At 40.3% G+C, this 21870-nt stretch overlaps 1 protein-coding gene and 1 pseudogene across 2 annotated transcripts in view; both read right to left on the bottom strand.

The window, feature by feature from the left end:
* Window positions 1-21870, bottom strand: part of LOC144634777 (uncharacterized) — a 78608-nt gene that overhangs the window by 39241 nt on the left and 17497 nt on the right. The gene's annotated exons all lie outside the window — the stretch shown is intronic.
* Window positions 2070-20994, bottom strand: LOC144635285 (uncharacterized; annotated as a pseudogene). Its single transcript, XR_013567343.1, has 15 exons — window positions 20396-20994; window positions 16217-16448; window positions 15278-15510; window positions 14558-14815; window positions 13792-14110; window positions 12321-13479; window positions 11507-11699; window positions 11098-11219; window positions 10483-10687; window positions 10011-10190; window positions 9696-9875; window positions 8887-9040; window positions 8110-8243; window positions 6995-7068; window positions 2070-6438 (listed from the first exon to the last, which is right to left on the bottom strand). The product of XR_013567343.1 is annotated as an uncharacterized LOC144635285 (transcript).

Below are 21870 nucleotides of genomic sequence, written 5' to 3'. Positions count from 1 at the left end.
TTTTGTAAATTGCCACTGAAAGATTACACTTGTCCTATATGCGGCGCTTGTCTGTGATGAAGGTCACTCAACTGTCTATGTCGATGTTGTTTCTTTTCCTTATTAACACTAGTCTCCCTCGCAGCCGTTTTTAGTGTCGTCACGCAACATTCCTTAGTGGGGAGGAATGTTGCGTGACGACACTAAAAACGGCTGCGAGGGAGACTATATTTAATAACACAAGTTTATCGACAATTAAATTTAGCCGATCTCGTAAACTAGTAGATAAGATAAATTGCTATCAGGTCTGTGTAATACGGTAACTGCAACAAGTAAGATATAACGCGATAGATTACTTCCTGCTGAAAAACGTTAATTGTGTGCCTCCCCACCCCCTCCTACCTAGCCTGTTCCGGGTTCTTCGTAGTTTGTGGAGAGCGCGCGTTTTTTGGCGCTCTCCCCCAACTACCGAGAGCCTGCTTGCCCGCGTATTTCGCTCTCCCCCAACTAAAGCTTAAGCGATCTTATGACTGGGTAGAAATTTTCAATCACTTTACTTCAAACAGGCAAGATGTTTAAATTTTCTATACTCGAAGTTATATTTATGACATCCGTGTTTACTGAGTCGGGCGCATTTCAAAATTCGTTCATAATCCGATTCAGTCGTTCTCAAATTTAAACCATCCTCGTTTCTTCTGGTTAATAACTCCTCTTTCTTAACCATTACTTTGCTATTTTAGTTTTATATGAAGGTATAAATTTTTGTACATTGCAGCTCAGGAAAAGTTACATACCTTCTTTTAGCGGCGTTTGGCTGTCCTGAGGATGAAGTCAAAGTTGTGGGCGAAAATGAAACAAAATTGTATTCAAACAAAATTGCAGAGCAACACAAATAACTATCAACTTTAGGAACGGAAATTAAATGAGGACCGGGAAATCACTTTTCCAGAGCAGAAGTATCTTTAAGCGCTTGCTTTACAACTCAGCAATGTTTATAAAAATGGTGCTTGTAAGTTTTAACTTCCTGTAATAAGAAGTGTTTAAATAACAATGAAAACAGAGGTTTCCTAGAACTCTCAGTCTCTGCAAAGGAATGAGGAACTGACCTTTCATTTTAAGTTTTTCAGAAAGCAAGCCTAAGTACTTTCCCTTTTTCCTAGAATTTTAAAGAAGGAAACGTTACATATTATCTCCGGAGAGTGCGTAATTAATAAAACCTGAAACTGATATCCCAAGGAAATTCTCAGAGGATCATCTTGATAACCCAAGCAAAATACTTGAAATAAAGACTTTGGAGACTTTATTTTAAGCGTGTATAATATTACTGGATTATCGATGAAAACGATTAAACTAATGTAGATTCTTACAAATGTGCGAAGCAATTTTCCTAATCCTATAAAAATTGTCACGCGCTCCACTTGCGTCGCTTACGGGAAATACGTGTAATGTATCGGAATTTTTTTTTTCAGCTTTTGAAGTTTAAATATAAAACTAGCTCTAAACTGTGTCATCAGTCAGGGGGTCATGAAGAACTTCTCGCTTAACAAGTTAGCCCGGAAGAGAGATCATAACTGTACCCATACCGTAAAGTTTCGAGCGTAGCAGACTCTCCGAAAGTATACGAGTACTATAATATTACCGGTTTTAACAATCTGTAAGCCAATCCCGTACAAATAAAGTAGCCACATCAAACGTGCGCGTAACTTGACTTGTTTTAAGAAACAATAGAAATAACAGATAAAACAATGTGTACCAAACTGGCCCAAAGGCAATATACATGCATTACTCTGTTCTGATATGAGATGTCTAATGGACTTCAGATCTGGTTTAAATTATTTTTAACTAGATTTTTTCTTTTCAGTCAACATACATGAATTTTTTTAAAAAATATTACGCCTTTCATAGTTCACTTAATTTAGCTTCTCGAAAGTAGTGACCCTCGTAGGGTCCTCGAAAGTAGCGATGAAAAACGCTGCGAATCCGAAAGTACAGAGGATCGTTACTTTCGTAACTTCTGTGCGGTAGTTTTAAGGCGAGCAAGGTTGACGCTGTCCCTTTCACTTTCGAAAAAATATGGAATAAATCATGTATCTATTGTGAACACTTATTTTAATCAAGTCAGATAAGGGCAGTGTGAACTGACCAGTTTACAGCATTTCAATTACATTTGTAACGTTGTCGGATGAAAGCGTTACCAGCTCACGCGACAAGACCGAATGAAATAATTGTTTTTTCGACCTTGTTCTGTTTTTCGACCTTGTTCATTAGACCTTGTTCTGTAGCCTCCACTGTTACATGCTTTTGATTTTAATTTTTTTAAAATTTTAGTTTGGCTTAAAGTACCTTGTTTCCACATGTCTGAAGAAGAGAAAACCTACAAAATCACATTTGCCGTGTCGCTATATCTCATTGTTATTCAGCGCGTGCAATGGCCCTCTACCTCAACCCATGATACTGCCTTTCAGTCCTGTCACGTAAGCTTGAAATCCCACAACGTTACTTAAAATAGCTGTATACAATCAGATTTTTTGCCCACTTAATTATGATATATTGTCAGTGTAATCCCTATTTGCCTGATGAAACGACATCCAGGGAAATCCTGTCAGCCGGCTCTAGACAAAAGTAACACTAAGCCCCATGGCAACATAAGGTTTTCGGCGAAAAAAAAAACCGTCAAACTACTGTGTTTGTTTAAAGACCGCAACATTTCTCGGCCCTCGTTAACCGTATCCAGGTTCACATCTTGTGCGGAAATGGCGAAATAGATAGAGCGTTCGATGCTACAAGGTAAAAGATAGAGGGAGGGCCTGGCTCCCGTCTGCTCTCCAAGGTCTCCTTATTTTTGGACGTGTAATTTCCCACTTCCATACAAACTGTGAACCTGGAACAGTGCTCCGAAATGACGAAGGTTTGTTTTTCTTTTCAGCTCAAGCGTATACGAAACTTTATTAAAGAACACTCGCTCGGAGCAAAGTTTTGGCAATTACCCTGTAGCTTGTGTATCTAGCGATTCTCCAATCGCCTTAGTAGAGCTTCTAGTTCATATGTAAACCCTTAGATACCCAGAGCGAAAAGTTTCATGTGGTTGTGTTTATTGTTGGTTTTTTAGTGTATGTAATTTGATGAGTTTTTGAAAGTTTTGAACTTGACCACTTTTTGGAGTGAAAGGTTTAACCGGTATAACGAAAGAAGCTCGTTTTTAGCTTGTTCTGTATAGTTTTTCAGTGTATTTATTAAAAAAAATTGTCTTCTACAATTATAAATTTTAGAAACATTTCAGTAATAACAAAATTGAAATTAGGAAACCGCAGTAAAGAAATATATTATTAAGTTAAACTAGAAAAAGCAATTTGGCTCATTTGCAGCTATATCTCACATATAAAAGGTTTCAGAAAGGCCTTGCAAAAATAGCATTGGCACTCGCTCATTTTGAACATAGTGTCAGTTTAACTGCTATCCATTTGATTATCAAAGTACCGTTGGCACAGCTCGAGCTACACACAGGGTTCTTGTGTTTTTCTATCCTGCAAGTGTAGAACTAATTCAAGTTTTCTAAGGGCATCTTCGCCAATACTGAAGAGTTTTTATTCATTTTCACCAGAACGCTGTTTTGGTGACTCCACGCTACCTAAATTAGCTCTTTTCTCCAAGTCATACGAACCTCTTCGCTTTGTAAAACGCAACTGAAAGGGGCTTATTTTAGAAGGGGAGTGCCCTTTTGGTTTCTCAACTGTCTCCTCGATTTGTTCCCCGTTAGCCTTGACCCCGTTGGCTTGGTTGGTGGGAATTTTTCCATTTGTGGTTGGCGTTTCTTCGAAGACTTCTTCGTGATCCTCAGTCACTACTTCTAATGGTTCACTTGACAACTCAAAGGATTTCTTTTTCCGACCACGGAATCGGAAATGTCTTTGTTTGGTCGTTTTAGCTACGGAACCGTCCGAAGTTGCGTGAGCTACTTTTGGCTTTTCGAACGCTTCCTTCTTGTTTTTAACAAGATTCCCATCACTTCGGCTCTTTATCTGTAGGATGCTTCTTCTTTTGTCAGCAGGTTTAGATTTTGGTTTTGTAACAGCCGCGTCCAATATCAGCTGTTTTCGTTCTTCAAGTGAAAGCGGAGCCACTTCTTTCTTTTTTAATCTGTCTTTAGATTGTTGCTTGCCAATATCCAACAACGTCATCTTTCCGTTGCGTGGTTGCGATTGAGTGTTTTCTGAATTGGCGTGTTCTGCGATACTTGGATTGCCATTTTCCTTGAATGTGGAAGTCGATCTTTTCGTTACAACCTTCTTCTTGGGAAGCTATTGGCTCATTTCCGTCTTGGATAGCATCACGAAGCTCGGAATCACTCGGAAATGATCGCTTTACCTCCAGGATATCTTCTTTCTTTTCTGCCACATTCCTCTCGCCGATAACGTCGCCATTCGACAGAACGGCATTTTCACTGTAGTGAAACTGTATTTCTTTTGACAACTTGATAATTTCTTCAGTGTTCTCTTCCAGAACATCATCCGTTCTATCTGCCTCTGCAAGAAGTGTTTCATTCTCTTGGTTTACAAACTCCAAGTTAGCATCTTCTTTAGCAATCTCTTCTACAATCTCAGTTTTGATGTTTACCGCCGCATCACCACAGCTGTCAGTTACATCTTTCTCTCGAGTCAATAGCTCACTTGATGCTTCCTCATCGCAAGTTACACTCTTAGCAATATTGAGAGACTTTTCTCCTTTGCTTGCACTAGCAACGAGGATTTTCTTTACGAGACGACTTTCGTGTAGTGGCGCCTTTTTTGGTGGTGTTTTCACGTAGAGGTTTGGACGCTTCTGTATTTATATCTTCTTCTGTGGACGATCTTCCTCCGCTTCCTTTAGATTTCTTCGCTAAAGATGCACGGTCACGGTTACCTGCTCTCCCAGAGCTCTGAGCTCTCGTCTTCATTCGAGTCTGATCCGCTATTCTCAGTCTTGGTGGTTTCTTGTCGTCTTCACTGCTAGATGATCGACCAGACCCCTTTTTGACTTGATTCCGTCTCGTGCCCCTGGGCCCGTTTATTTGATGGTCTACGCTCTTTGATTTCGCCATTGGAGGCCGCGCTTTTGATCTCTCCAAATCAACGCTTTTGACTTTTAAAGCAGGTCTTTTCCCCGTTGTATGTGAGGCTTTTGCACCCAAATCACGCTTGCTTGGTACCATTTCTTTTCGATTGGTAGTGTCTAGAGCATAGGAGTTGTTCGCTTCCTTTTGCCGCTGAGCACGGGTTTTAACAGAGCTTTCTCGTCGGTCTGTTGTGTTCGACTGGGTTGTCTTATGAGCTGTTTTGTCGCGTTTTCATAGTCCTTTCTTCTGGTCTTCTATTACTGGCCAACTGAGCTACATCGACGCTTTTGGCTTTTGAAATTCTGTCACGATTTAAACGTCCATTAGCCACCGAACTCCGTTTGGAGTTTTCAAAATTGTCTAAACTCTTGGTTTTTCCTAGTTGCTGCGTTGTTCTTCTAGTTGAGGGCAGCGGAGGTTTAAAACTGCTTTTACGATTTTCTGCTTGACGACGATTGTTGGGTTTCTTGTCAACAATATTTTCCTTGGCACTCTCAGCAGATGAATCACTGCTGTTGTCATGGATTAACAAGTCCAACGTTTCACAAAGAGCTTCCAGTTCCTCATCCTTATGATGGTCTCGAACCTTTCCTTTCACTTTGCCGTTCGGTGGTTTTTTCTTTGTTTCTTTCTCGGACTCTGACTCTCTCTCGGAATCCGTAGAGCTGCCTAAAGTGTCTATAAGATTTCCTAGTACAGATGATAATTGGTCTGCTTCCTCTAGCACTGCTTCCTGAGGTGAACGAACTGCCTGACGTCCTTGTGGGACACTAATCAGTAGAGTCTGCTTGGGGATGTCTTCTTCGTCAGATGAGCTGATGCTTCCTTGCCAGTGTTTCTTACTAATTGGTGCAGTTTCCAAGTTCAGCGGATTCTCCATGACAAGTTCGCAAGATGTTTCCTGTTCTTTGACACCTCGCTGAGAGAACCTCCTTGTGAACGGCGAGAAAGTTGGTGTCACTTCGCCGTGGTTTTCTGACGATGCGTGAAGCGCGTTTTCACTTACCGAACGACGCAAGTGCCCGGGTGCGTTCTCCTTCTCTTCGTCCAAATGCCGGGTGCGCGGTTTCTGAAATTCATTTTTCCCATCCGTAGAATCCTTCCTAAGAGCAGAGCTAGTCTCGCCATTTGTTCTTCTTAAGATGTTAACCTCGTCCATCGAAACTGCTCTGTGTAATACCTTTGATTCTCTGTTCTTTAGGTAACTAAATTTGTTTGTTTTGTAGGAATTGGTTTTTGATGAAACCAAAGCTTCCTTCAGCTCCATTATTCTCTCCGCCAGATCTGTGGAGCTAGCTCTACGCAGGTTTTGATTGTCCGCCTTTATTGGGCTACTGTATTCTCCTTTACTTTTCTCTTCTGCCATACTAATAAAGAAAATTGTAACGATCAATAAAAATAAGTCCAGGAAGTCCGCAATAATTGAGCCCTTTGAAATAGTGACTTTGTATTTTTTCCAAATTTTAAATTCGGCCCTTTTTGAGTCTTTCAAGTAAACAAAATCATTTTGTTTACTACAAAGATTCACCAGGTTTGAATGTCGCTAATTCTAACGCTGTGAAGTTGCAAAATACGGGGGTGATACCCCCTCCATCTTTCATACCCCCCCCCCCTCCCCTGCTCTCCCCTTAAATCTTCCCTTCGGATTTTTCCTCGGTTTCCTCCCCCCTCCCCCTTCCTTCTTTCCTCAAAAGTGGATAAAAATGTTTTAATTCATTCAGATTCTTTTGTGCAGTCATTATCCGATCAGAAACCGAGGGCAGCTTCACTTTGACTTCTGATTAGATTAAATCTGCACAATTAAAAGAGGTCACAATTTTGGGCTCCCTGCTGTAAAACAAAATTTGCAGTAATGTAGACTTAAACGGAAATTGCGGCAACGTAAACTCAAAGCGCTAAGTGTCATCAACATGCACAACATACCTAAGGTACTTGTCCAGTAGCAGCAACGGTCCCTCGATCTGTTTTGATAACGGGAAGATAACAAAGCTCCCAATCTGAAAGAAAGACAACCAACACGATTTTTATTACTTTCAAATTACTCAGTGTTTTCGACTTGATAAATAAGAAAATAATGGGGGCCAGACAATCCTTGGGATTGGAGGAGACTAATGGATAATCATTGACGGTTCTCAGCTCGAGAAGCATCAAATTAACTAGAGGTAAAGCGTCTCGGTAAAGGACTTTGCAACATGAGAATGCTACCCAGGCCATGAAACGTGGCGTATTGATTTGGTACCTAACGCACTAACCATTAAGGCCACTGCATTTGAGCAGGGAATACAGTTAAAACCCACGTGTAAGAACCTAACATTTAGAAAACCGAAACAAAAAAAAAAAAAAAAAAGAGGCACACTTTTGGGCGCCTTGCTGCAAGAACCTGTTAGGCTAAAATGTGCAAATTAGACTCCATTTTTATAAGAACCTATTTAGCCTAAAATCTAAAAACAGGTTCTTATTTTCTTAAATTGGTTAAAAATGTTTACTTTGGGAAAATAAGTTTGGGCAAGGCTTTACTGTACATGTATACAATGTCATGTTCTAAATAATAAGTGCTTCATTTTTACATAAACATTTTCAAAATTTTTTTTTTATATATTTTTTTTTTTTTTATTTTATTTTTTTTTCTTTTTTTTTTTTTTTTTTCTTTCTTTTTTCCCTTATTTTTTTTTTTTTCCCCAAAAAAGGGGGCGGGGGGGGCCCCCCCCCCCCCCCCCCCCCGCCTCGTACGCCTATCTTGTGTAGTATGCAAGTTTTATACAAATAATAGGCCGAATATCACTAAAAGTTCTATTAGCAACAATGTAATTTTTTTCCCAGAAAATAAGAACCTATTAAGAACGTAAATAGCCAAAATTTGTGTTAACTACCATTTATGTAAGAACCTGTTTAGGCTAACCTGAAAAAACGTAGGCTCTTACTCGCGGGTTTTTACTGTAGTAGCAGGACATTTTTGGAATTAATTGCTCGCATAATGTGGTAAGAATCACGGAAACAGTAAAACAACAAATCAGTTAAATTTAATGTTGGAGTTGTACCTCGGTCCATCCACTTGACGTCATGAATAGCTTAGCATTCCTCACAGTCCACACGTGTTTTCTGAACCTTACTCTTTCTTTGAAAATCCTGTAGTACTTTTCATCATTTGGGTGTTTTTGAATTTGTCTGTAAAAATAAACATAATAATGTCATGTCAATATCATGTCCTGAAGGGAACCCTGAAGAGGTTGAAAGTTCTAGACGATATCAGTATAACTTTTTCACGCTCCAAACTGTTGAAAACAAATACATATAGAAGAAAATAAAACATAATAATGTATTTCGCAAAAAATTTAAGGTAATGATACTGATAAGGTACGTTTCCTACTCCTTTACTGAATGAGCCCCAGTGTCTCTCTTCCTGGTACACTGGAGTTAGAGGGTGCAGGGACTGGGGCTCTAAAAGTGATGAAAGCTCAAAATCCTACTAATTGCTCTCAGTAACAATGGATTAAAGAAAGCGGTGGTAGCTTTGTATATCAGCATCATATAAATCAGATAAATGATTTAAGATGACCTCTTGTAATGCTTCCTGTATGTTCTGTTACTTTATCTATGTCTTAAAAGAGTTTGTCGCAGTGATTAAACGATAAAGAGTTTTGCTGACGACAACGTAACAGATTTGAGTCGTAGAACCACCTAAAGTAAACTTTAGTGCCCTGCCCCCACTTAACACATGCAACCATGTAAACTGGAAAAAAAGACCGTTTGTTGATTCATTTGAACCGCACACATCTTTTACTTCTGGAAACAGAAAGGCTCTCTTACTTGAAGATTAAGGATCATGTATTTAATGGATGCCCTGGCTTTCTGAGCTGTTGTGCCGTTCAGCAGATTCGTCAATTTTTCCTCCATCAGTTCAGACGGTAATACGGATGAGCGGCGTCTTCCGTGAGGAGGCTTTGTCTTGAGGGGTTGCCGCTCTGTCACCTTGAACAAACAAAAGCTGCCATGTTACAAGTTTAGTCAACGTAACGTTGTCTCAAAATAGTCTCATAGTCTCGCTGTCCAGAATTACAATCAAAGACCTCAGAAATCTACCGACTATCTTGCATAAAGCATGAGTAGAAATATAAAAAGACGGAAAAGCTAGAATTATTAACTTGTGTTTTAGTGTGAGTCACGCAATCCATTGTTACGATCTGCTTAGAGTTGGCAGCTTTTTATTGCAAACACCCGCCATCAAACCACAAGTGCCCGGGGGAGTGTTGACGCATTCATATTCCTTTTGAGTGACCTATTCATCACCCACAGCGAAAAGTATTCAAATGAGAGTTTGTAAGGAGTTGGTGGAAGGAGTGAATTAAGCCCCATCACTATTCTCCTATTTTACTTTAACAAGCAAAATAGTAAAACAAAAGGCGAAAACAACTCTGTCCCCTTTCTGATATATATTTATCAAAGTATGGTTGCGTCACAGTATCACTTATCTCAATTAGTAACCACCCAGCAAGTATAGATCGAGCCATTTTTCATTCCCGGGATATGGGTTATCTAATGGGTTATCTGAAGCGTCAGTTACCCTAGTAGCATCTTGCTCTTTCAAAAAGTAAATTTTACTATTCTACTATTATAAGTCCCTTACCTCTTTGTTTTTGGTGGAATTACTGACAGCCTGCTTGTTATTTTCTTTATTTTCTCCGTTGTTTTCTGTCACAACAGCGATCGGTGTTTTTTGCCAAATTGGAGAAGTAAAGTCTTTGCCCACTTGCTCGCTTCCTGGGGTGGAAACTGTACCTGGTATTGCTTTGCCATCCACAAACTCCTTTTACCACAAAAAAACCAATAAGAAATGTAACCTTTTATATTTCAATGGTGACACAAGTTTATTCTACCTCGACAAATGATAAGCCGTGTAAGAAAAGACCTCCAAGATGCACCAATTCCTGGTGACTCTTACCTCTCCCTTTGTCTTTGAGATCTTGACAGGCTCATTTTCATTACGTTCGCCGTCATTCTCTGTAACTTTGGCGATCACCGTTTTTTGCCAAAAGGGAGAACTGAAGTCTTTGATTACTTGTCCGTCTGGTGAAGAAGGATCTTTGTCGGTGCAAGATGGATCGTCCTGGAAATCCTGCAACTAAAAATATGGAAAGCAACATTCATCAAATTGCCTTGATTCCACGAATATTCGCCGCGTTAGAAACAAACTTATGTATTGGCGATATCTAAACAATTCTGTGGCCATGTTGCCGTTTGCGACACTTCATCGAACTGTGTCTGCTGTCTGTACAAAACAGGTTATTTTTATTAACTATCTTTATTTAGCAATGTAATGTAATTTTTTGATGGAGAACTCGGCCGAATGGCCACCATGCATATGAAAAAAAAAGACATTTGCTGACACTTGGCACACACATTTTAAACAGTACCTTGATCTTTAATCTTTCCAGTGAAGGGGAGGGGAGTAAATGTTTTTCGTTTCTTTTCATCTGCAAAGTCTTCTTTTTCTCCGATGGAGGTGTTGGCTTCACCTCAAACGAATCCTCCGCTTTCTCTGCGGTAAAAGTCTCGTTTCCGTTATCTCCCTCGTCACCGTTGTCAAGTTTCCGTGGCTTTTCTTCATAACCGTCAACACTTTAAAGAAAAGAATGAAGATAGAAGAAAAGAGATGACAGTTATACAGTTTGAATTTTATTGCTATGAACACAGTATATGCCAAACACGTGAATAGTATGTTTCGTGCACCCATATTAGTTAATAGCTTCGTGTCGCTCACAACATTAATCATGCATGGTTATTATTAAAATTAAACAACCACAATACATTGAAACGATATCTTGGACAACCTTACGTGTGTATTTTCAGTTCTTCTTTGTTTTACTGTCATACTCAGATATCGGTCGGACAAACCTGGTTACCATAGTAGCACTAATAACGTATTATTCAAACCCCAACTTTCCTAATTTAAATCACAGATCAAATAAAACGAGAATTTTCACTCGAATACATTTATACAGGTAAGTTTTGTTAAATGTTGATCTTACTTGTCTCGTGGCCTCTTCAACGGAGTTGCATCTCCATTCATCTTGTCTATAAGCGGTTTCATGTCGTTTAATGTGTTATAGCGATTCACTACGTCACGGACACGACCACTACCTTTTCCACGCTGTTTAATAATGAAAATAAAAAACAGATTATAGAAGACATGGGACGATACTAGGCTTATGCACTGAAAGGAGCTTTTGTTGAAACGAAATAAGAAATTCGGGTAATGGAAGCTTCGAACAATACTCGATTCCCTCTTACGCGCGCCTGCGGATCACGGTAGTTGTTCATTATCCATGCGTGGCTTAGCACGACGCATGTTGCTAGTCTCCGCAGATTTGGTCACTCCGTGTTCCCCGGCGCCGAGGTCGGCTATTAATTGTCATAAATTAAGGTAAAGATGCTTACCCACGATCCCTCTCTATTCATTCCTTTTTGGGGCATCATCCCATCAATCAAAAGAGGCGTTGCCAGTAACAACATGGCGGCGTCTCGAACTGCTGACGTCACAGAATGTTCTGGTACTTTTTCGTTTACTTTGTCTAACTCAGGGCTCAGTGTTGTCAGTACTGGCAAAGCACGTCTACCTGAAGGTGATAGCCTGTTCAATAAAACAAAGGGAAAGTGAATTTAGCTACAGCTTGATCTTATGGTAGATAAAGTCCTTTTCAATCCTCAGGGATTGGAGAAGCTAAATGAAGAGACTGGCCGGGAGCATTGCTACTCTCTCTGTAGGGGTTGCCAGTTCATCTTACCCCCGTCATTTTCTCAGCTTGCTCCAAGAGTACGCCGGTCTCCGAGTTCTACTTTTTGGTGGAGCGTGGCAATGTGAGAGCAAGAAAACAACAAAGCTTTTCCCAACAGTTGCCATGAGGTCGCGGCTGCGAATGAGGATTGTTCTACATCACCTGTTCAACTCGCGGGTTGAACTTTTAAGGGCCACGCGAGCAACAAAAATAATATCACGTTAACAGTATTATTAAATCCGTGACCGAACCCAACGGTGCGTGGACAGGCCTGAAAGATATGCATTTCTCGACTAAAGTCTGGGCTGAATAGTATTAGGGACCACGTTTCCTATACGTAGCTTAGTTATTTTACAAGCAATCTATCACATGTAGGGTTTTTAGCTTTTCAGCGCGCAGTGTGAAGTAAGAAAAATTGACCTTTGCTTTCCATGCCAAGGAGTTGCATTTCAAGTATGGCTAGAAAAGATACTTACGCAGCTACTTCGTCCAGTAAGGTTTGTTTCTTGGACTTCTTGTTTGGCGGTGTAGTTTGCGGTTTGGATTGCGTTGCTCTTTTGTTGTGCAGATTATTCACTTGCTCTCTCTTCTTTATCTCATCTTCTTTCTTCTTTCTTTTTTTCTCCTCTTCTTCTTTTCTCTTCTTTTCCTCTTCATGTTTTCTTTTCTCCTCATCCTTTTTCTTCCGTTCTTCTTCCTTCCTTTTCTTTTCCTCCTCTTTGTGTTTCTTTTTCTCGTCCTCTTTCTTCATCTTTGTCTTTTCTTCCATTTCCTTGTTGTCAGTCTTGTTCTTTTTATTTTTGTCTCCTTCTTTGTTAGTTTGACTTTTTTCAACTTTCTCTTGGACTACTGTGTCAGCCAGTTTCTCCAAAATCTTTCCATTTCTTGTAATTTCATTTGCAACAGCCTCCCCTTTCGATCGTGCCTCCATTTCTCTAATGATGTCCCGAGCTGACCGTCTTGTGTACTGTTCTCGGGAAAACGATCCCGCGGGACGCCTTTTCCAGGAGTCTTCTCTCACAAAGTCCGTCTTTCCTTCCTCTCTTTGTTGCACACTCTTCAGAGTAACTCCGTTTTCAATTTTACTTTCAGATTGCTCGTGCTTCCCTCCACGTTTCCCCTTAAACAATTTATTATCTTTATCAGAGTGATAATCAAAATCTTCTGCAGTCTTATGTTTTGGTTTGCTCTTCCCAAACCCAAAGAATCCCTTCTTTCGACGTGTATTTAACTTCGGACTCTCCGGGGCTTCTTTCGACAAAGTTCTCTTTCTCGCTGTCTTACGTCGTTTATCCTTGAGCTCGTCACCTGAACTGCCTAGAGTGGAGCTTCTGCTCCGCCCTGTTAAGGGACTTGCCAAAGGCTTAATCCTTACTCGTCTTGTTTTTGACTGGAACACTTCGTCGTCACTCCCAACTGAACTTAAAGTGTGCGCGCGAACTTTACTGTCCAGCGGTACAGAGCGTGTTGAAGACAGTGGCTTGTGTGAAGCCAGATTTTCCGTGCTTGATCCTGAGGTTGATCGCATTCTACTCGCCGCAAAGTCTGCAGCAAGATGAGAGCTTGCTCGACCACGCTTCCGACCTTTAGCTGAAGTAAACTTTGCTCCAGTGCTGATTCTCCGTCTGCGAGAGGCTGGAAAGAAAACAAGATATTAGCTTTTACTGATTAAATAGCCCTGAGCACTCTCGACATAGCGAAAGGGAGTTCTGACATCTTTGAAACAACGGCAACCACATCGAGTTTAAGGTTCTATCTGTAGGTAAAGACTTTTCAACACAGACTTGGTGAAGTAGCGCTTCGACCCATCTATCCAGACCCAAAGCCGGGGCCTTCCTGGATTAATAATGGGACAAGGTAACAGCTGGTCATTCAGTGTACGCCGATTGTATGCGATCATCAGGCTATAAGACTATTCAACGTCTCCAACAAATGTTATGAAATTACCTTTGTTCAAGACTTCTGTCTGAGGACTTCCAACACTGAAGTCAGCATTTACAGGGTCATCAGTGTCAAACAAGTGGTACACCTCACGGATCCGCTTGTGTGTGATGTGTAGATACCGTGTACTCGGGTTAATGGTGTATTTAGCGTGATCTTTGTGAAGATTCTCCGCACTAGTGCCTGATAACAGACGATAGATGTTCTCTCGCTCACTGAGAATCTGAAGTGGTGGTTTCTCCTGCGCAAATGAACGGATCGTCCATGCCGCATCGAGTGCGCTCAAAACACCGCGGGCGCAGCCAGATCCTGTCGGCCAGAAAGGCTGAGAAAAAGCACACGAAAGCGTTACTTAGACCACTGGCGGAGATCTAAAAAGACAGCCATAGTAGTGACTGGAAATAACAGGAGCTCTTGCTTTAAAAGACTTCTCCTGGCCACCTCGAATAGATTAATGAAATATTTGGCACGATTGGCATCGAATAAGAAGAAAAATTTTCTTCTATCTAGCCTTGGGATGAAGTAAAATTACAAGAAGAAAAATTGTGCGAATTTCCGTATCGAAAATAGATCTAAACGGCCATTAGCTTTCAGGTTATGGATTAATTTTCAACTTATCTTTGACTTTTACAACCCGGTTTTACTGTCATAAGAATGGAAAACCTGATAGACTCAGTTAGACATCATGAAAAAGGAGTACTAAGGAGTAAATTCTCTCAAGAAGAATGGTACAAAATGTATGGCACAGGCTAGGGAGAGTTTCAATACTGACCTCCAACAAACTGTCTCCCACCAGCAACACCAGAAGTCTGCTTCCTTTCCTTTCTATGATCCTAGCTGCGTGTTCAGCCTTCTTGATTGACGTGAAGTCAAAAGCAGCAATGTCTGGTTGATTGTTACCTACAATCTTCAGCTCCAGATTCCTCAGCGTACCATTTGTAGCATACTTCACCACATCTGTTACGTATTCCAGTAATTTAGAGTGGTCGATATTACTTGGAGCAAGGAGCTTTGCTGGAGGGCCGAAGTCCTGCGTTAAGGATCACAATGGAATGACGCTACAATTACGAATTACTTCATGCTACTTGGTATAAAGAACATTTTCGCAAAGGAGTTGGGGATTTACCTCGGTGTAAAAACGTAAAACTTTTTAGGAGCTACATTATAAATTGTTTTTCGGCTCTAATATTGTTTTGAAGTTCAGTGTTGTGGCGAGTTTCACAGGTTTTTACACAGGTTTTTACACCGAGGATGAGCCGGAATTGGTGTCATTTATTTTTGTTTTTGGTGACGGAAAGGCATGCAGGTTGGCAAGGAAACTGTCATGTATAAACTCGCCTGCCCCCCCCCCAACGCCAAGGCACGGAAACCCTTCTCCCTCCTGGATATAAAGGTTGAAAAAATGTAAGCTTTATCCTTCTCTCATGCTCCTCTCGTCCATTAGGCCGTTAAACTACAGTCATACGATACACAATATTTGCAGACTTCTTACCTCTTTTAGAGCGCCTCTTTTAAGCAAGCTTGCCTTCCCAGCCGTCATTACAAAGTAGTGTGTTTCGTCTTTGTAGTAAACAATATTTTCCAGTTTGATTCCTTTATGTTCATGCAGCTCATCAAAAAACTTTGGGTTGAACTGATACGCAATGCCACTGATCTCCTCCACGTTAGCTTCATCTTCCGTGTAATGATTAACGAAGTTTGCCGTGATGCCGATAGCGAGTGTGCCTAAGAAAAGCATTAACACAAACATTAAAAGCTTACTCAACTACCCTTTTAGAAGACGCTATATCCCTCTTACCTACTTCCCGCTCTAGCTTGTCTATGTAGACGCCCTATATTCCAGCTCCGTGTCAACCAAATCGCGCTTACTGAGTCAAAACGAACAAAAGGAACGATTTCATCTTGTAACAAAACGCTCGCCTCGATGGTTGGTCCGCGCCAGATAACAGAAAAGAAAAAGGTCCTAACTTTTTCTTTTTCTGAATAAGTTTAGTCAACCCTCTCTTTACGCCGGCGCCTCTATAATTTGATATGGAGGCGGACACTTGGTGTTGGTCCCCGCCCTGCCATTTTTAAGTCATTTTGCTGTACTAAACTCCCCGGTCCCGACGATGTCCGTTTTAGATAGATTTCACTGTAATCAGAAAGACATGATAATCGTCGATGCTTGTATTTTTACAATGTCTCGAATGCACGCATGTCTTTCTTTGGAAGCACTTCAATTGTCTTTGGACGAGTCCCGGAAGGGAAGGGGCGAGTCTCCGACCATTCCACATTTTCATTAGCCCCGATTATCCTAGCCTGCGAACCCAGACGCATTTCCGGCTGTCGCTTGTCTCCGCCGGAAATGCGTCTGGGTTCGCAGGCTCGATTATCCTCGTTCTCCCACGCGAACAGAACAGCTACCAAACTGAATCAATTTTTCACTAACCTCTCATTTCAATCTGTTGAAAACCAGGAATAACGTTCCTTTTGCCATCAGCTCCAATAAGAACATCAAATTCGTATTTACTGACGGGGTGGGACTCAGGGAGACACTTTGCACCTCCAGCCATCCTCCAGTGAGTTAGGCTCTATCACGTGATCAAATAAAACGCCCGTGTACAATTTGGCGCCAAAAATGAGGGCTGTTTTGAGAAGAACCGCTTGAAGTCGGCGAATACCTGGAAAAATATCCAATACAGGTATGTTTATTACTAATTTACACAGTTTTAAAAGAAACCTCTATCTTCTGATGTGAGAGTTGAATTAGAACTTTTAGAATAGAACTTTTAAAATAGAACACTCCCCGCAACGCTTTTCAGTAACTATTACATCAAAGGGGTAAAGATAACTATTTTAACACTTCTAAATACTAAGGCTTACAAATATCATTGGAATTTAAAATTAAATAATAAGTAAGTTAAAAGAATTTCACATCTTGCCCTACAACAACTTTTCGTCGTATTCGACAGCTAAGAACTTTCGTATTACAGTCACCCTGGACACGTATTTTCGAAGACTTAGGAAGCGATTAAATAACATCTAGATAGAGAATACTCAAAGGGATATTCAGTTGTCTGACCAGGAGTGATAATATACTGGTTACTGAGAAAGAGGAATAATAAATATCCACCCGAAAATAGAGAGTGGATATTTTGCGTATCGTTGGCTAGGCATATATTGAAGTCCAGTTTAAAGTTGAAATGTGATAAATATTCATCATTGCTGTAAAGTAACGTGTGTGCCCCATCGACGCCCGAAATATTCGGTATAACACATCCGAACACAGAACGTTCGTAAAAATGACACCATGTTCTGGATGGAAGTGATGTAACTAAAGTAGATTTTACAAAGTTTTTTTTATTCGGCTTTTTAATATCCGCACAAGTTATAATTCGTATACCGTACAAACAATGCGGAAATTTTTTGAACAGCAGAGCCCAAGTGCTTCCTTCCTCTGATGTTCAACGCAGAAAGGAGCTCGGATTCACGCAGCTCATACTCTAATTACCAAAACGAAACAATGGAATCGGCGTGTCTAATATTCATTAGTGAAACTCGCTGTGTTCTTTGGAAATCCGCGATCTGATTGGTTCTCCCACTGATTTCTTTTTACATGAGTGTTTCTGTCGGGCTTCGGCTGTGTCCCCGCGTTTGTTCTACAATATTGCCCGAGAGCGGCTTCGGGGCAATTGCTGAGACATCAATTTCCAGGCAACTATCAACCGTGTGGCGCCTCTATTTCTTTATTGTTCACCACTAAATTTTCTTCCGCGCGCAATACAAAAACAAGCATCGTGAATTATTTTTACTTTTCAGGATAAAAAACGCAATTGAAAGCCGAAATAACAAACGAAACAAAACAGACGAGAAACCCACTAAATGCAGTGAATTTGGTTGGGTTTTTTTGTCTGCAGGCAGCTTGTTTACAAAAAACAGTCACGGGCGGGCACTATCGATCCGGGCATTTTTCACGGGAGGGCACTATGGGCTGATAGTGCCCTCCGGCGGACGAAGGCACTATCGCGTCACGTGTTCAATTTAATACCAATCAGAATCGGAGAAAAATTAGTGGTGAACTATAATCGCCGATAGAAAACAGTCGCGCGCAGGTGCTCTTTAAGCGGTAAATTTTCTTGATTTTTGTCTTTAAAGTGCACAATTCTGGTTTGGACTGCAATCCTTTAAGTTTCTACTAAAACAAACTACTCGCCCTCGTTTTCTGTGGCGTTCAACTCGGCTGCGCCTCGTTGACTATTTGCTCATAGAAAACTCGGGTCGTGTCTAATATTAAATAATAGCAGTTTAGTATCTATTTTATGTGTTTTGTAAGTTCGCTGTCACAGACAGTCTTTCAATAGTCGCTCGGCAAGTGTCGTGCTTCCCGCTATGCTGGTTACAAAGGCAAATGAAATTTATTCTTGTAACTACATCAAATGCTGTGTTGCTCTGCCAAACCAAGAGAATTAACACACCAGTGACTGATAAATGTTAAAAACACCAAAACATCAACGATGAAGAATACTCAATGGACAATTGCGGTTGCGGGAACTGCAAAGAATTGAAAGATCTCATCTGTCTGTTCAGGAACCAGAGAAATTGCTTACATAGGTTTTAAAATAATCAATAATCCTCCCTTTGTAGTGGAATGCCAATAAATACGGTAGATTCCTATCTGTCGAGACGTGCTGATACTGAATCAGTATGGATACAATAAAACCCTGCAAGCAAGGTCAACCACACGCTGTTTTCGCATCGCTTGTTTCCGCGACTTTTTCAAAAGCTTAATCCTTAATGTACTGGTTTAAAATTGATTGGTCTTAATTTGAGAGCTACTGTTGGATAAAGAAAGGAAAAATAAGCATTCGTTTTAGGAGTTACTTCACAATTTGGAAAGACATAAACATTATTGTAATTAAATTAACAGAAACTCGCGAGTTCGTGGATGAGTAACACGCGGGAGACACGCAAAGTTTATCTGCGACGAAAAGTGATAAAATCAAATATTCAGGGACGATTCAACTTTCTTATCTCGCTGATAAAAAGAGAAATACAAAAGATCTTGTGATTGCAAACCCAAAATTTTGTTCAACAAATTAAACTGCGGCTAATTAAAGTCTTAAAATGCAAATACGACAGACTAGCCTGGAGCCAAATGGTATTTTTACATTCTGAAAGAAAGTCAAGCAAAACAATAGCAGGAAATATGTTAGATTACAATTTTTTTCAACACCTGGGCCAGATTGATCAGACCTGTACAGTATTTCGGTCAAAAACCGGTAATGTAATTAAAAAATATATAATTATTTTGGCTAAATTGATACAACAGACTCAGTCAAAATAAAAAGACTAAAAATAAACAAATAACAAATAAAATACATATTTTGCCTTGATGTCGGCTAAGCTTTAAAACACCTGGAATGTAAACGTGTGAATTTTAAAAATTTCCGTATGGTTATTTTTCGTCGGTTCAAATTTATTAAATCCTGCAATTGTCTAATATGATTGAATAAAAAGGCTGAATGTGCGAGTTTTTTTCAGTTTTGTTTCAAACTAACAATGTGAAGAAGTAATTAATCATGCCCGAATGTTTCTATTTTGGTTTTCGTTCTATTCCATCTGTCAGCATTTTCCATAGCTCCAGGGCTGAGCATTAACTGTAGACATTTTTTTAATGATTTTGTTTTAAGAAAACCCTGCTATTACATGGGTGAGAAACCAGTCTTTAATTAAAATGCCAATAAATGTTACGGTTATTATTTATCCAGCTTTCTTCGGGCAAATATTGATAGCGAAATAGTTCCATGAATTTGAATTTGTGATTAGATTCGTCCATGCTCGTCAACCGTGTATCCACGCGTGGAAATTAAATCCCCCGAAATGTCATCGCTAAAATTACACAATAATACGATTGCGTTTAAATCTGATCTCTTTCGTTTAAAAAATCCCCTTGAAAATTATCTCTTTCGCTCTTCGCATCGATATTATAAACAATCCCAACAAATTCACAAAGCAAATGATGTTGTCGAGGATTATAAGGGCTTATCGTGTCACCATGAACAACATCTAGACTGACAACATGGACTATTTTAACTCGATCGCAGTCAGTTCAGTTCATAGGTGAAGTTCAATGGACAAGATTTCGTTACAAAAATAAATTTCAAATCTTGTCTGTACAGCTTTTTAAAACCATATGACGGATGAACACGGCGCTTCTGCGATGCGATCGTCCGTTCCAAGCAATCGAATTGTTTTTTAACAATCACGAAAAAATGTTTGGTTTTCGGTTATGACAATAAGGAAGCCAGATCTTTGAAATAGTGTATAGACGTTATTTAAACCGTTGTATGTTTTCCAAACAGTTGACAGATCGTATTTTAGGTCAGCATTGAAAACCGTGAAAGGAAATACCGATATTGTATTGTTGTTAAAACCCTATCACGAACTATATTTCAATTAGCAGATACGTAGACGTTCAGTTAAAACACATACGCACTTATTATTTTGCCTATAAATAAATTATTTTTTACAAACCTCAAGTCCTCGGTGAATATGTACGCACATTACTAACGCGGAAAACAATCAGTAAAACCATTATACACAAACATAAACCGATTTAAATACTTACTGATGTGATCGATGGAGCCAGAACAGAATTTCCCGTAGAATTTCTTTGCACCGAGGGAACGGAAATCCGTGAGTAGAAAAGGCCATAAATGAAGAACATTATTTCGTACAAAAGATTCTCTCTTTTCCACAATCACAACTTTTGCGCCGAGCAATGCTACTTCAATAGCAGTCCTTAGCCCGATAGGACCAGCACCGATGACTAATACATGAGTATCTTCGCATATTTTTCCTTTGCCGTACTCCTTTTGATTAGCGCGACTGTCTAACAGTTCCCACAACGACTTACACCTCCATGATTGCAATTTTCCCTTTAGCAACGAATAAAACTCGCGCGGATTCTCTGTCTTGATTCCAAGAAGTTTCACCAGATCTCGAAAGGTACTTGTTATTTCAGGACAGTCTTCAGCGTCCATAAACTTGAAGAATAATGCTTCGACCGTTTCCTTACTTTTCCGGACATTTTCCATCCTAGTGTTCCTCTGGAAAGTAATTCGATTTCATTTATGCGGGCTCAGGTTAACCGAGTAATTCAACAAGATCCAGAACCACGACAACCGAACGCTCCGCAAGGTATTCACAACACATCGCAACGGATAAAAATTTCAAATTCAGTTGCAATATAAATGTGTCACGTCTGTTTACTCTCAGCAGTGGTCACTCAACTGAAACAGCTTTGTTTTTCAAACAATTGACAGATGTCATCCTTGTTTGAAAAAATCGTTATGACAGCGAAGCTGAAGAGGGTCGGCATTGTGCGGCCGTTTTATATCCGGTTTGGCCTCGTAGCGGGTTAAAATAACTTAGCTGTAACCAGCGTGATTTCAATATTTTATTGCCGGCCATTCTAATTTATTCTGTAGTAATAAGACCTGAGTTTTGTTCTGACTTTTTCAGAGGGACTCAGTGGCGCAAAGTACTTTGCACAACAAAGACCCTGTTCTCATGAGACAAGTGTATTGAATTGTTTAATCACTTTATCACGATTGGCATTTCTGAAGTCTTTTTGAGACCGACATCATCAAACAAACACCGGCATTAGAATGCTAGTTAGCATGTAAATATTTTTGTATTTATTATGGTCAAACTGACAATGGGATAAGTCAACACTTCAACCAAGCTTTCGTGACAGATTTAGTCTGACCTTATCCCAGTTTTGTATTTCTGTCTGTTCATCTTTCTAAAGAGTTCAGGCCGGCAGAATTCGCTAGGCACTTTCCTGCCTCGTCCCCAGCGTCCTCGTCCTTGGTCGTGCACGGTTCGCTTGGTGTTGTGGGACTGCGTGCACGGTTCGCTTGGCGTTCTGGGCCTGTGCGGACGGGGGCGGCTCGCTCCCTACCATCATCCCCGCGCTCCCTGTTTTCCCGCCTTCCGCCTTACGTCCGGCCAATCGGCGCCTGGGGACGAGGCAGTGAATGTTCTCTCTGTCCTGTTTTGCCTGCTGGCCTGTGCCAGTCGTGCTAAGTCCTATCAGTC

This window comes from Oculina patagonica, chromosome 1, assembly GCF_052425735.1.
Source record: "Oculina patagonica isolate OP01 chromosome 1, crgOcupat, whole genome shotgun sequence".
Classification (NCBI taxonomy): Eukaryota; Metazoa; Cnidaria; class Anthozoa; order Scleractinia; family Oculinidae; genus Oculina; species Oculina patagonica.
This window is presented reverse-complemented; position numbering and strand designations above follow the sequence as displayed.